This window comes from Tauraco erythrolophus, chromosome 10 (assembly GCF_009769465.1).
Source record: "Tauraco erythrolophus isolate bTauEry1 chromosome 10, bTauEry1.pri, whole genome shotgun sequence".
NCBI lineage: Eukaryota > Metazoa > Chordata > Aves > Musophagiformes > Musophagidae > Tauraco > Tauraco erythrolophus.
In genome coordinates this window covers 34,033,909-34,046,822 of record NC_141474.1, presented here as the reverse complement: position 1 = coordinate 34,046,822, position 12,914 = coordinate 34,033,909, and the positions used below count along the sequence as shown (strand labels likewise).

The 12,914-nt window shown below is 44.1% G+C and overlaps 1 protein-coding gene across 2 annotated transcripts in view; it reads right to left on the bottom strand.

Moving 5' to 3' along the window:
• PDE4B (phosphodiesterase 4B) overlaps positions 1–12,914 on the bottom strand; it is a 200,538-nt gene that overhangs the window by 140,415 nt on the left and 47,209 nt on the right. The gene's annotated exons all lie outside the window — the stretch shown is intronic.

The window sequence follows — 12,914 nt, the reverse complement described above, 5'->3', positions numbered from 1 at the left end:
GGGCGAGGGGTCCGGAGCCGGTTCTGGCTTTAATAGGCAGGAATCAAAGGTGTATTTGCAGCAAGCGCTGTTGCTCAGTACAGGATTATTTAACAGGATGCTCTGCTGCCCAACCCTCATTCCCTCATTGTATTTTAATGGTCTTTGCTTATTAAAAAGTTACTCAGCACTTGCGAAGGCTCCGTAGCCGACTCCGAGCTGTGCTTATTATTCTGTCATTTTTCAAAGTCCCCATCCCACGCAAGAAAGAAGCAGCAGGCAATATTCCCAGCTGCAGGGACACTCAGTAATCCCTGCCAGCTCTAGCAGAGGTCTTTGAACCTTTTTTCCGGCGAGGTGTAATTTAAGCTGGTTCTACATCCTATTTTTCCCCGTTTACAAAGACGAAACGACTAATTTTTCTTCTCGCCAAAACATCACCGAGCTTAATAACCAAGTAACAGATTTCGAGTACATGTCAGTAAACCTCACTCGGGCAGAAATCTCACCAGCTGGGCTTCACAGTATTTTTTTCCCCCCACAATATTTGCTTATATCTCAATTCTTGTGTTCAATTTTAAATCTTAAGTTGAATTTCAAAAGACATCTCCTTCTCTGTTACCTGTTGGTCCTTTCTGAGAAGAAGATTACAAAGGTCAATCATCTTCTTATTATGCAATTTTCTCATTTTTAACATTACCGAGTACTACTGTAATTTCACCATTGCCTGTTTTCAAAGCAGATTTGAAGAAGAGGTTGGTTTGGGGTGGGTTGTTTTTTGGGGGTTATTTTTGAGTTAATGACTCCCACCCTGTGTCTTTCATGGTAGAAGGCAATAATTAAATTGCAGAATTTCAAACATTTCCTTGACATACCGGTTGCTTTCCCATTATCAGACTACCATTTTACCTCCACCACTATTCTTCAAGTGATGAGCAAGTGACAGCCATGAAATGTCAGCGCAGAAAACTGGCAGATCGATGGCGAATGACTTGTGACTGATTATACTTCACTAAGTCTGGCCACCCCCTCTGACACAGTACCAACAAGAGTTAAAAACAATTGTTCTGCAAATAAGTTTGAAAAGGGTAAAACCCACGCCAGTTTGTTTTCTGCTGGTTTTTGCCCTTTCCCCCCTTTCTTTGTTTTTTTTTAATCAATCAGCTGAATGCCTGGCACATGGCAGCGTTCAAAGATGCTTGTTCTTTGGCACAATAGCCCCCAAAAAAACTGCCCAAAGAAAAAGCCCTCAATTTCTGTAGAATCATAGAATGGTTCGGGTTGGAATGGACCTTCAAGATCATCTCGTTCCAACCCCCCTGCCATGGGCAGGGACACCCTCCACTACACCAGGTTGCCCAAAGCCCCATCCAACCTGGCCTTGAACACTTCCAGGGATGGGGCAGCCACAGCTTCTCTGGGCAACCTGTTCCAGTGCCTCAACAGCCTCAGTGTAAAAATTTCTTCCTTGGATCTCAGCTACATCTTCTCTCTTTCAGTTTAAAGCCATTTCCCCTTGTCCTATCACTACATGTGATCTACTTGTGCTTCAAAGTTTCAGACAACCAACAGAACTTGATGTACTTGAAGGAGGTCATGAGATCCTCCAAGTGCTACTGAATTAGGGGTGTGAGGTGGGCAAGGAACACCTGGCTGGAGAGAGCAGGTTCTGAGAACAGCAAGACAGGCTCACCTGGTCATTGCTGCAACGCTGCTGGGCTTTGCTCCTACTTGCAAAATATGCTAAATGGAATACACAGGTATATTGACTTGACTTGAAACTTTTCCAAGATTTATAATATAAGAACTTTTTTTCTCTCCTGATTTCCTCTCGTGTCTTCTTTATCAGTAAATCAGTGCACGCATTGAGGAAAGTAGGACTGAAATAAACCCAGGAAAAGTCAGATTCATTGAAGACAAAACATCCTAACATCGCTACAGCATCCACATTCCTCACCCCACGCCTTAACGGTTACTACAAAAACATGCTTTAAGATTCCAGCAGAATCAGATCTTAGGCAAGGAAAACACCTGCCAGAAATTAACTCTATTAAGTCTCACCAGAAGGTACAATCTACAGATTTCTGATGATTAAAGAGGAGTAACTCCTGCTGCTTTCCGTGTTTGAGTAAATTGTGGCATTTCACTAAAGTGACTTGAAAGTCCGAGCACACAAACATATCGAACTGCAAGACAGAATGGAAATTTCCACCTGAAGAGATACTTTTTTAAAAAAGAATTATTTTACTGGTAGGCACCTGTTTTCCTTTATTAGCCTCTGCTGATCCCAGTCCCCCAGCAGCAAGGATGTCTTCTCTGTACGCACCACCCACCTTGGCCAACTCCTCAGAGAACACAGTATTTATTTCTTATGGCACCCACATTTTCACAGCACCTGGGTGCTGGCACCTCATTTATTGCATCCATGACTACAGAACACAGAAAAGGCACAGGAATCTCAAATTTTTAGCATGCCCCTCACTGCTTATCTTCTCCTGCTCCATCCTCTTCCTTATTTTAGCCAAGTTTCCAGCATCTCTCTGCTGTAACTTTTTGCTTAAGTTACAAGTCCCCCGAACTCCTCCGGTTTCTCTCTCCACAGTGCCAAGGGCAGCCTTCATTTCTTCGTCAGGATATGTAAAATATAGAGCCATTCAAGTTTTCATTTAAATGAATTCACAAAACTAGCCTGAGGCCTGAGGGAGGTGAAAAGGAAGAACACTGTTTAAATTTAAATCTCAAAAAGGGACCCAACGCATATATTGAAAGGTCAAACCTCCCAATGTTCTCTCTTCTAAAGCACTACAAATAACACTGGAAATCCTTTTCTGTGTGTACGTGGTTTTAGGTGTGTTAAGGGTTCTCCCTATGCCTACGGTAAGAACTATTGCTCAGTGAAGAAGGGGACATTCAGAAATTGCTCCCAGAAGAGAATTCACTCCAGTGAAAGGCAATAAATCATAACTCCTACTTCAAAACAAATAAATACCCTGAGTTAGTTCTCATTACTGCTAACCCAAGGAAATACGCAATCATTTCCTATTGTTCTTGATTTGTTTGCATTAAACTTTACTACACATCCTTGTGATAGGACAAGGGGTAATGGTTTTAAAGTAGAGGGAGGTAGATTCAGATTGGATATTAGGAAAAATTTTTTACCATGAGAGTTGTAGAACACTGGAACAGGTTGCCCAGAGAGGTGGTGGATGCTCCATCCCTGGAGACGTTCAAGGCCAGGTTGGACGAGGCCCTGAGCAACCTGATCTAGTTGGAGATATCCCTGTTCCTTGCAGGGGGGTTGGACTAGATGACCTTTGAAGGTCCCTTCCAGCCCTGACCATTCTATGATTCTATGCAGACAACAGGACCCTGTCAATCTGAAAATGGTATCATTTTCTTTGAAACAAGGATCTCCATTCACAACCAGCGAAGACATAAGGACAGACCACAGCAGAAAGGGTTTCCATTACCGGGACAGCAATGGGATAGCACTCAGTCACTCCTCAAAGCGAAGCAGAATCTCCCAGCAACAGGGAAGAACTCACTCCATTTACAAATTCATGAGGTCATCTAATCAGGAACACGAAATAAGAAGGTTAATTGTATTGAAGCCCTACCCACTGCAGAGCAGATGGATCATTTGCACGGACCAGAGCCCACGCAAGGCTTCTCCAGTAAGAGCACACCCAGCAAACACCACGTTGCCAAGAGAGAGAGTGCTCTCTCATGCCAACCCCTTCCTTCAGGTGGCCCTGTAACTAGAGGTCTATACTACACTATACCACATCCTTACAATTCTCCATAACGCAAATGAGATTCACGGGTTTGTAAGAAGAGATGCCGACAGCTAAAAGAAACAATCTTTGTTTTAATCCTTGAAAATGCTAGCTAACTTTCATAATATACTTAATTAATAGAAATTATATTTAATTCTTTTTTTTTTTTTAAGTGAAAATTGCACGGCTTCACCTTACTGAACAAAATCCCAGGTGAGGGGACATACAACACGTCACATGAAGCAAAGCAGCTATCAACCTAAGAGCAAGTGATAGAAAGGGATGTTCATTATACAAGATGCAGAAGGTGAGCATTGCTCATACAAAGGAAGGATGGCTTGACTGGGGTTCACAGCACAAGTCGTACCAAATTAAAACCGAAACAATCCAGAAATACACTGGTGAGGCTGGTCCTTAAGTGGTTACATTCATTCGAGCTGCCCATTGCCACGCAAGATGTATTATAAATAAAATAAAAGCTTATTAAGGAGGTAATGATGCTGTATTTCAAACCCTGGGTAGGTATATCCAATTCTGCCCAGAATGGCTGGCATCAGAGTAAGGGATTATCCACAAAATTGTAATTAACCTCATATAAAGTGTTCCTGGCTAACATAAAGAGCTGCCTTTTATTCTATTCTGTAAGACAAGAAAAGACTCAAGAATTAGATTAACGATACAAAGATTTATACTTTGGTAAGAAAGCCAATTATGAAATGAAATCCTGCCCATGAAAATCCTGGTGTTTTTTGACATCAGAGGGCTGGAAGTCCAACCCTACGCCTGTCCCTAAATCAACTGCAACATCCTCCAAAACAATAACAGTGAAAAAAAAAAAATCTTCTGGCATGGATGGCAAACAAAATACAAATGCATATTATTTAACTCCTCAATGAGTTATACAGAAATAGCCACTGTACTCTTAACGGTATTTTCATCTCTACAGTCAGATGTGAATGAGATTTGGGGATACTGGTAACAACTGAAACCATTCACCAACACTGAAAACAGGTGAAAACTCCAGCAGAGAGTTGTACCACTCGCCAGTTTCTCAAGCCAGCCAAAACGTGTATTTAAATAATAATTATCAGGCATTTCACAGGACATCGCTGAAATAATTTGAATAAAGCAATTTCCTTCCCACGAAAGTGCTAAAGAAGAGGCAGTTACAACAGATTTTTAAAAAATTTCATTCCTGTTACATAAACAACTGGGATATAATTTAGGGGGCACAAGACTACCAGGGAGATTTCCCTATGGGGCATCTTTTTGTTTGTTTGTTTTTATTGTCCAGGTTATAACATCATCCCTTTCATGCTTCACCACACTGTGGTTTCTCCTCCTCTCCATACGTCTCCTCCAGACACATATACTGACACACATTTCAACGTACACATGCTTCCAGCACACTCTGCTCCTCCTCACTCCTGCCGACCCAATTTAATGGTGGTAGCTACAGCATCAGTCACAAAATACGACTGCATTGTTTCCGTGGTCCCATGATTAACTGCCATAGTAACCAGGTAGTAGTGGATTTGTAGCCGACTCCCCCATCTTATTTTTATTTGAGTTCTTATTCTTGAGGTCAGAGTATAAAGGCAATTCATGACACTAGTTTCCACGTTCTGTATCATGCAAAAAAAACTCAAAGTGAACCGTAAGCGAGGAAGAAGAAATAGGGATGACGGCCACCACCATGCAAGGCACACAGATACTCACTGACCCCACTTGGAGAAACAGGTGCCATGGTTTCTACCTTGAAAGCAGGTAGGTAAGTGCACCTCTTGCTGGAAGGGACCACGATCCGTGTTCAACAATCGGTGCCACCAGGTTTACACCCTGTATTCCTGCTCTTGTTCACACTGGAAGCTGACTTTGGAAGCAACTCTCCCAGCTGTCCCCATCAACGGTACCTTGGTTGCAATCTGGGGCAATCTTGAGGTACACAAACTGGAGCTTCTCAGGTGACACTGAACTAGAAGGTGCACCCCAGATGCACCCATGGCTCTCCACCTTACAGAACCAGTCCAAAGTAAAACCCTGAGAACAAATCTCTGTGGACACTGGTTCCTCACCACTGTTTTCCTCTCCAGATTTGCTCTTATTGACCCTCCTATTACCATTACTTGCTAACATGGACAACACTTGATTATACCAACAATAGCTCTTCCTATAGTCACCAAGGTGGCAGACCTTAAAGACCGAACTAAGTCAGCCTGGGTACCTCTGCCTGTTGCAGAAGAATAGTATTTTTTTTTTATCATGGAAAACCTAAAAGCTGATAACAGTTTCATTAATGCTAGTCCACAGCAGATGTAAAACTATCTCATTCAATACACCTTTTTTCCCCCCTTTCTAATTAAGGATCTATACTTAAAAAATATTTCACAGATCATCTCCTTCCTCTGGAGAGAGGACTTTGGTCTCATCAGGGAGAGGGGATGCGTATCACAGAGGGGCTGCTAATGGAGTTGAGCTTTTCCAACAACACAGATGATAAATATTTGGAGAAGGGAGGCAGGAGAGATCACAGCTGCACTTTTACGTAAAAAGAGGAAAAAAAAAAACCCTCAACAAATAAGATGAGCCCACTGAGGAGACCTGCAGGATTTGAGATTTGCATGGTGTGCCTTGGAGCTCAATAAATCTGCCCGGGGGACAGTCCCGTTGAGGACGGGAAGGTCATCCTGGTAACATCTCTGACACGTTTACCACCACCACCACCGTGTGACCGCAGGGGCCACTAAAACGGGATACATGACCTGCGCTGTCTTACGTAACTGCAATCATCAATCTTTCCAGCAATTATTTTCCAGCTCTGACCTCGGGTTCAAAACACCAGATCCATACCTAAGGTGACTTACGCCTTCCCAGTGAGTATGGAGGGATGTAATTTAGTTCCAGTTACTAAGAAGCCCCTGGACTTGGCACAGGGTCACCGCAATACCAGCAGTGCGCCAAGCAAAGAGATTTTTAAGGAGAAGAACGTTGGTAAAAGCAGTCATGTGAATGCTGCAATCCTCCATTTCCACTGCATTATACACCCTCACCAGCTTCTCTGCAGCACAGACACAGCCCTTACACCTTCCAGTCACTGGCACCAACACACACCCAACGGGAAAATGGTGGGAGGTTGGGTACATCAGCTGACAGCGGAGAACATCGTCACACAGCAGGTTGATACGGGGATAGGTATAGGAGTAGGCATAAGACTACATAAGACTATATTAGCTATTATTTCTATGGATAGGGATAAGAATAGGCATAAGACTCTGGGAAATACAGAGCTCTGTGAAATAGCTCTGTGAATTGCTAGAAGTTATCAAATACTAATCCCTGCTTTGAAACACTAACTACCCCAAAGAAGGCTGTAAGAGAGACAAAATAAATGATGGCAAGGTTGTAACTCATGACCCATAGGGAGAAAAACAGACAAAGAGGAGAGATAAGGACTAACGAGAACTAACATTTGTCTTCAAGCAATAACAAGTAGGAGACAGCCAGGTGTCCACTCAAGGCCAGGGAAACGGTTTGGCTCTACGGGCCCAGCCAAAACAAGAATTGTAGAGATTTAGGGAAGAAGTGAAAACACACAGCGAAGAAGACCTACGGCCTTCATCCCAAAGACCCCTGCCCACGACCACCAGGAGGCGTGTCAAGGAGGAGCCTGAGGCGGATCCTGAGGCAGGGGCTATGGAAATGATCTCCAGGGAGAGACTGCCCTTTTCGGGGAGGGGTGATGAGTGTGTCTGTATAAATACAAGAAAACTGCTACGGCGGGTGTGCACGTTTGTGGTGGAGCGATCCCCCGTGCACCCAGCGCTGCAATAAACATACCTACTTTACAACTTTCCAAGTTGTGGAGTCTGTTTCCGCACATCAGTTTTGGCGAGCCAGGCAGGAGACTCTCTGCTCGACTGTGGAACCGACTGCGGAGCGGACGCCCCTAGGCGCGCCCCGAGAACTTTCCTCGGAGGAGCCTCCTCTCCTCAGCCGATTACCCAGAGGCAGACAAGGACTTCCTGAGCCGCGGACAAACGGTATGTTTGGGTAAGAATGGCCGGAGACGTCCGGCGTATGGGGCTGCTGGTAAATCGCGCGGAGACGTCCGGCGTGCAGCCTTGTCCCCGGGCAGGGCAGGGTGCCCTGCGGTAAGGAGGGCCCTGGGGAGTTTGCTGCCTTAGAGGATCAGAGACTGGTGAGCTGGAATCTGTGCCAGCAAGATCCAGAGACTGAAAACAGAGACTGGTGAGCTGGAATCTGTGCCAGCAAGAACCAGAGACTGAGACCAGGGACTGGTGAGCTGGAATCCAGATCCGGAGACTGGGCCAGCAAGAACCAGGGACTGGCAGGCCGCTAGCGATCTTGCGAGCAGATCGAGCAAACTCAGAGGCTTTCGCTACTTCCCTGAATGGCGAGGCGCCGTTTTGGCATTTCACTTGGGCGCCCGAACACTGAGTCTGACACAGAGGGTGGGTAAGTAGCGCAACCTCACAGTCATATGGCTTATGGAATATTGGCAGCTGCAGAAGGGGTAATAGCTGGATCGGTAATTGTCTGTTATCTGCTCTGTTATACGTTCTTTTGTTCCTGTCGTTCTGTGTTTTGTGTAAGTAACAAGAGAAGACATTTCGTTCCAGCCGCACCTGGCCCTATACCCTGAAAAGGGTGAGAGGTGTCAGAAAGCAATGGGGACGATTTGAAATCTCTATATACTGTTATCTATTGCAAAATCTGGTACTGTGTATTTCGTAAAGTTTATACCATTCAAAGTTTATATCGTCTAACATCAGCGCATGTATAAGGCCTTTTAATGTTTGTATAAGTTTGCCAGGCTAGCCCTGAAATGTGTGATTTTGTGATTAATCACTGAGTGAGTGTTTAAGCGAGTGAGACGCAGCCTGGCTGCGGAGCAAGTGTGCCGTTCTGATCCATGGTCCCGTGTTCTCCGTGAGGAGAGCGGCCGGAGACGAGTGAAGCGTGTGATACCGTAAAAGCGTACGTGTGAGTGGGTGAGACGTGTAATTGTGCACAAAGCGAGTGCAGAGTCTGAATCCGCGGTTCAGTTCTCCCATGAGGGAAACAGCCGGAGACGGACAAAGCAAGTGACAAACTAAAAATTGTATTATTATTCACACGAGCATCAGACAGAATATTAAGGTGCAGTTAAAAGGGAGGAATGGAGTAAAGGGAAAGTAAGTGAAATGGGGGGAGGAAAAAGTAAACCTTATGAAAAATCCCCTTTGGGATGTATATTAACACACTGGAAAGATATAGCGGGACAAGGAGGCACGGAGAATACGAAGAAACTAATCAAATATTGTAACCAATGGTGGCTGCTTTATAAGCTAGAAAATGAAGCTAAATGGCCCAGTGAGGGTGGAACACTAAACTATGACACGCTTTTACAATTAATGTGTTGTTCCTAAGAAGGGAAGAAAAATGGGATAAAGTTAAATACGCAGATATGCTCTTTGTTCTCTGAAATAACCCTGAATGACAGAGAGATTGCAGACTAATGCCTCCACGGGATCCCATAGTCCTTGCATTAGAAAAGGAAAACAAGAGGGAAAACAAAAATAAATTAAAAAGCTGCTGCTCAGTCTGCAGCATTGGACAAAGGTGTACTAGAAAAAGTAAAACCCGCCAGGGCACAGAACAAGATCTAACTGATATTTTCAAGCCTCCCCCTCAGTCTCAGGAGCAAAATGAGGACTCAAACGAGACCCCTACTCCTCCAGACAGCCCGATATCCTCCCGCACTAAGAAAAAACGGCTGGCGGCAGCAGAGCAGCCAACAGCAACAATTCTGCAGGCACCCCTCCGGGAAGCAGCAGGACCGGATAGTGGGACAATAAGAATTAAGGTACCATTTTCCTATAATGATTTAAGGGAATGGAAGACAGCTGCTCAGGAATATCGCAGCGATACAGTAAGCACCACCCAAAATCTTAGATTCATAATAAAGCAGCGCAACCCTGATTGGAATGATATGCAATTATTGCTAGAATGTTAACTGAGACAAAGAAACAATTAGTCAGAAAACTGCCGAGGATCTTGCAAAAGATCACTATGAGGCTAGGGGAGGAACAAAAGGAAATAGAATTTTTACTAGATACGGTGGCAACATACTCCGTTTTAAATCAAGACTTAATGCCTTTAGGAAATTATTACATTGTAGTAAAAGGAGCAACTGGCCAGAGTGAAAAGGCTTACTTTTTGAATTTTTAAAATATAAACTGGGTAAGCAAGTGGGCATTCATAAATTCTTGTATATGCCAAACTCCCCAAAAGCCCTTTTGGGAAGAGATCTATTAGAACAATTGGGAGCCACGATAAAATTCAAGAAAGGTGAAATTACTCTGGAGGTAAATGATCATCAGTATGTACAAATAATGAGCTTGCTTTTAGTTAATATTCCCACAGAAGGAAAAATCGACACGGAAATCACTGACCGGGTGTATCCAGAAGTTTGGGCAACTGATGTACCAGGATGTGCCACAAATGTCCAGCCAGTGGTAAAAGAAATCATAGAAACAAAATAGCAGAGGATCAATACACTGTGGTTGCTAATCCATATACCCTGTTAACCACTCTGACTCCTGATTTGACTTGGTTTACAGTTTTAGATTTAAAAGATGCCTTCTTTTGCCTCCCTCTCCATGAAGCCAGTCAGAAAATCTTTACTTTTGAATGGGAAAATCCCAAGAGTGGTCGAAAGACCCAGCTCACGGTGTTGCCACAAGGTTTTAAGAACAGCCCTACGATTTTCAGAAACCAGCCAGCAAAAGACCTAGAGTCACGGGAACCACCACAAGAAGAAAGAAAAGTATTACAATATGTAGACGACCTCCTTACCGCGACCAAGACCAGAGAATCCTGTGTCATCTGGACTGTAAGTTTACTAAATTTTCTTGGGCTCCAGGGGTACCGGGTTTCTCAGAGAAAGGCACAAACAACATTGCAACAAGTTACATATCTTGGGTATGAAATCAGTGCTGGTCAGCGTTTCCTGGGTCAAGCCCGGAAAGAAGCCATATGCCAGACCCCCCAACCACAGACTGTGAAAGAGCTACGAACTTTCTTAGGAATGATGGGGTGGTGTCGGCTCTGGATATACAACTATGGCTTGCTTGTTAAACCACTGTATTCTTTAGTAACATCCAGCCAAAAATACCTCCAATGGGATACGGAGCATTCCACCAGCTGAAAAAGGCCCTGGTGTCAGCGCCAGCATTGGGACTTCCTGATGTGAGGTAAACCATTTTTCTCAGAGAATAGCATTAGGGATACTGGCATGGGACCTGGGACCATGCAGACGAGCTGTGGCGTACTTTTCCAAACAACTGGATGTTGCCGCAAAAGGATGGCCCAGTTGCCTGAGGGCAGTGGCAGCAGTCATCCTGAATATTCAAGAGGCCCGGAAGTTTACCTTAGGCCAGAAAATGACTGTTTTCGTGTCCCACACAGTGTCCACGGTCCTTGAAGCAAAAGGGGGACATTGGCTCTCCTGCAGAGGTTCCTGAGGTATCATGGCCGAACAGGATGATGTTGAAATTATAACTACTAACATTGTTAACCCAGCTTGATTTCTCAGTGGGAACACTGGAGAACGAGTGAATCGTGACTTTCTCGAAACAATTGAGGCAACACACTCCAGCCACGCTGACTTCAAAGATGCCCCCATGAAGGGGGTAGAACACTGGTTCACAGACGGAAGCAGTTATGAGTGGAATGCGACATTTGGGATACGCCGTCACCACTTCTGAAAAGGTAATAGAATCGGGACCATTACCAACTGACACCTTGGCACAGAAAGCTGAAATCATAACCCTGACTCGAGCTCTAGAAAGAGCTGAAGGAAAAGCTATCAAGCATGCAGAGAGACTTTAAAATTTTTAATGCAGTACAACTTCCTGAAAAAGTGGCAATTATGCACATCGGCACACCAGAAGGTGAGCACAGAATTGGAAAGAGGGAATGAACTGGTGGATAGAGAGGCAAAACAGGCTGCTAGAAAAGAGATACAGGTAGAAGGGGCACTAATCCCCAATGGATGTATATCTTTAGAAGGTAAGCCAGAATATACAAAAGATGACCGTAAACTCATTACAGATCTAGAAGGATCATATAATGAGGATGGGTGGGCCATGACACCACACAAAAACTTACAGTTCCTTCTTATATGGTTTGGCCATTAGCCCGAGAAGAACACAAGAAAGGCCATTGTGGGGTGGAAGCATTATACAAATATCTTATCAAAAGTATAGTAGCTCAAAATCTGTATACCGCTGTCAGACAAGTAACTCAGCAATGTGATCTCTGCCTCCAGACTAGTCCAAAGACCATTGCACAGCCAGAAATAGGCCAAATTGGGAAAGGGAATGCTCCAGGACAACATTGGCAAATTGATTTCTCGGAACTTCCTAGAAAAGGGGGGTATCAATATTTGCTTGTACTAACTGATACCTTTTCAGGCTGGCCAGAAACCTTTCCATGTAGAACAGCTAAAGCTCGATAAATAACCAAAGCATTACTCCAAGAAATAATACCCAGGTTTGGAGTCCCAGCAGTAATATCCTCAGACAGAGGAACCACACTTCATCTCTGAGGTAGTGCAACAAATTAGTCACCATCTAGGAATAGATTGGCAATTACATACTCCATATTGGCCACAATTGAGTGGCCAAGTAGAGAAAATGAATCATTTGATTAAACAACAAATTGTTAAATTGGGACAGGAAACTAATTTGGCTTGGCCCCAATCTATGGGCGGCCTTATGGAGTACAAAAGGGGGTGTCTTCACAAATTGGTGAAGAAATTATGACTTCCTATATGGTGGCGTTAAGCAAACAACTCAGAGAAATTGAAAAACATGTATTTGGAACTCGGAGCAGAGGTCTAGATGGACCTGTACATAATATACAACCTGGAGATTTTGTATATGTCAAGTCTCTTGCAGGAAGAACTTTGGAACCACAATGGGAAGGACCATTCCGAGTACTCCTCACCTCCTACACAGCAATCAAGATCAAGGAGCAGAATGCCTGGATTCATCACACCAGAGTAAAAAGTCCATAGATCTCCATGGAAGGTCACGCAAGTCCAACCAGGGAAATTACTTTTCTCACAGTCATAATTATAATTCAGGGGTGGGA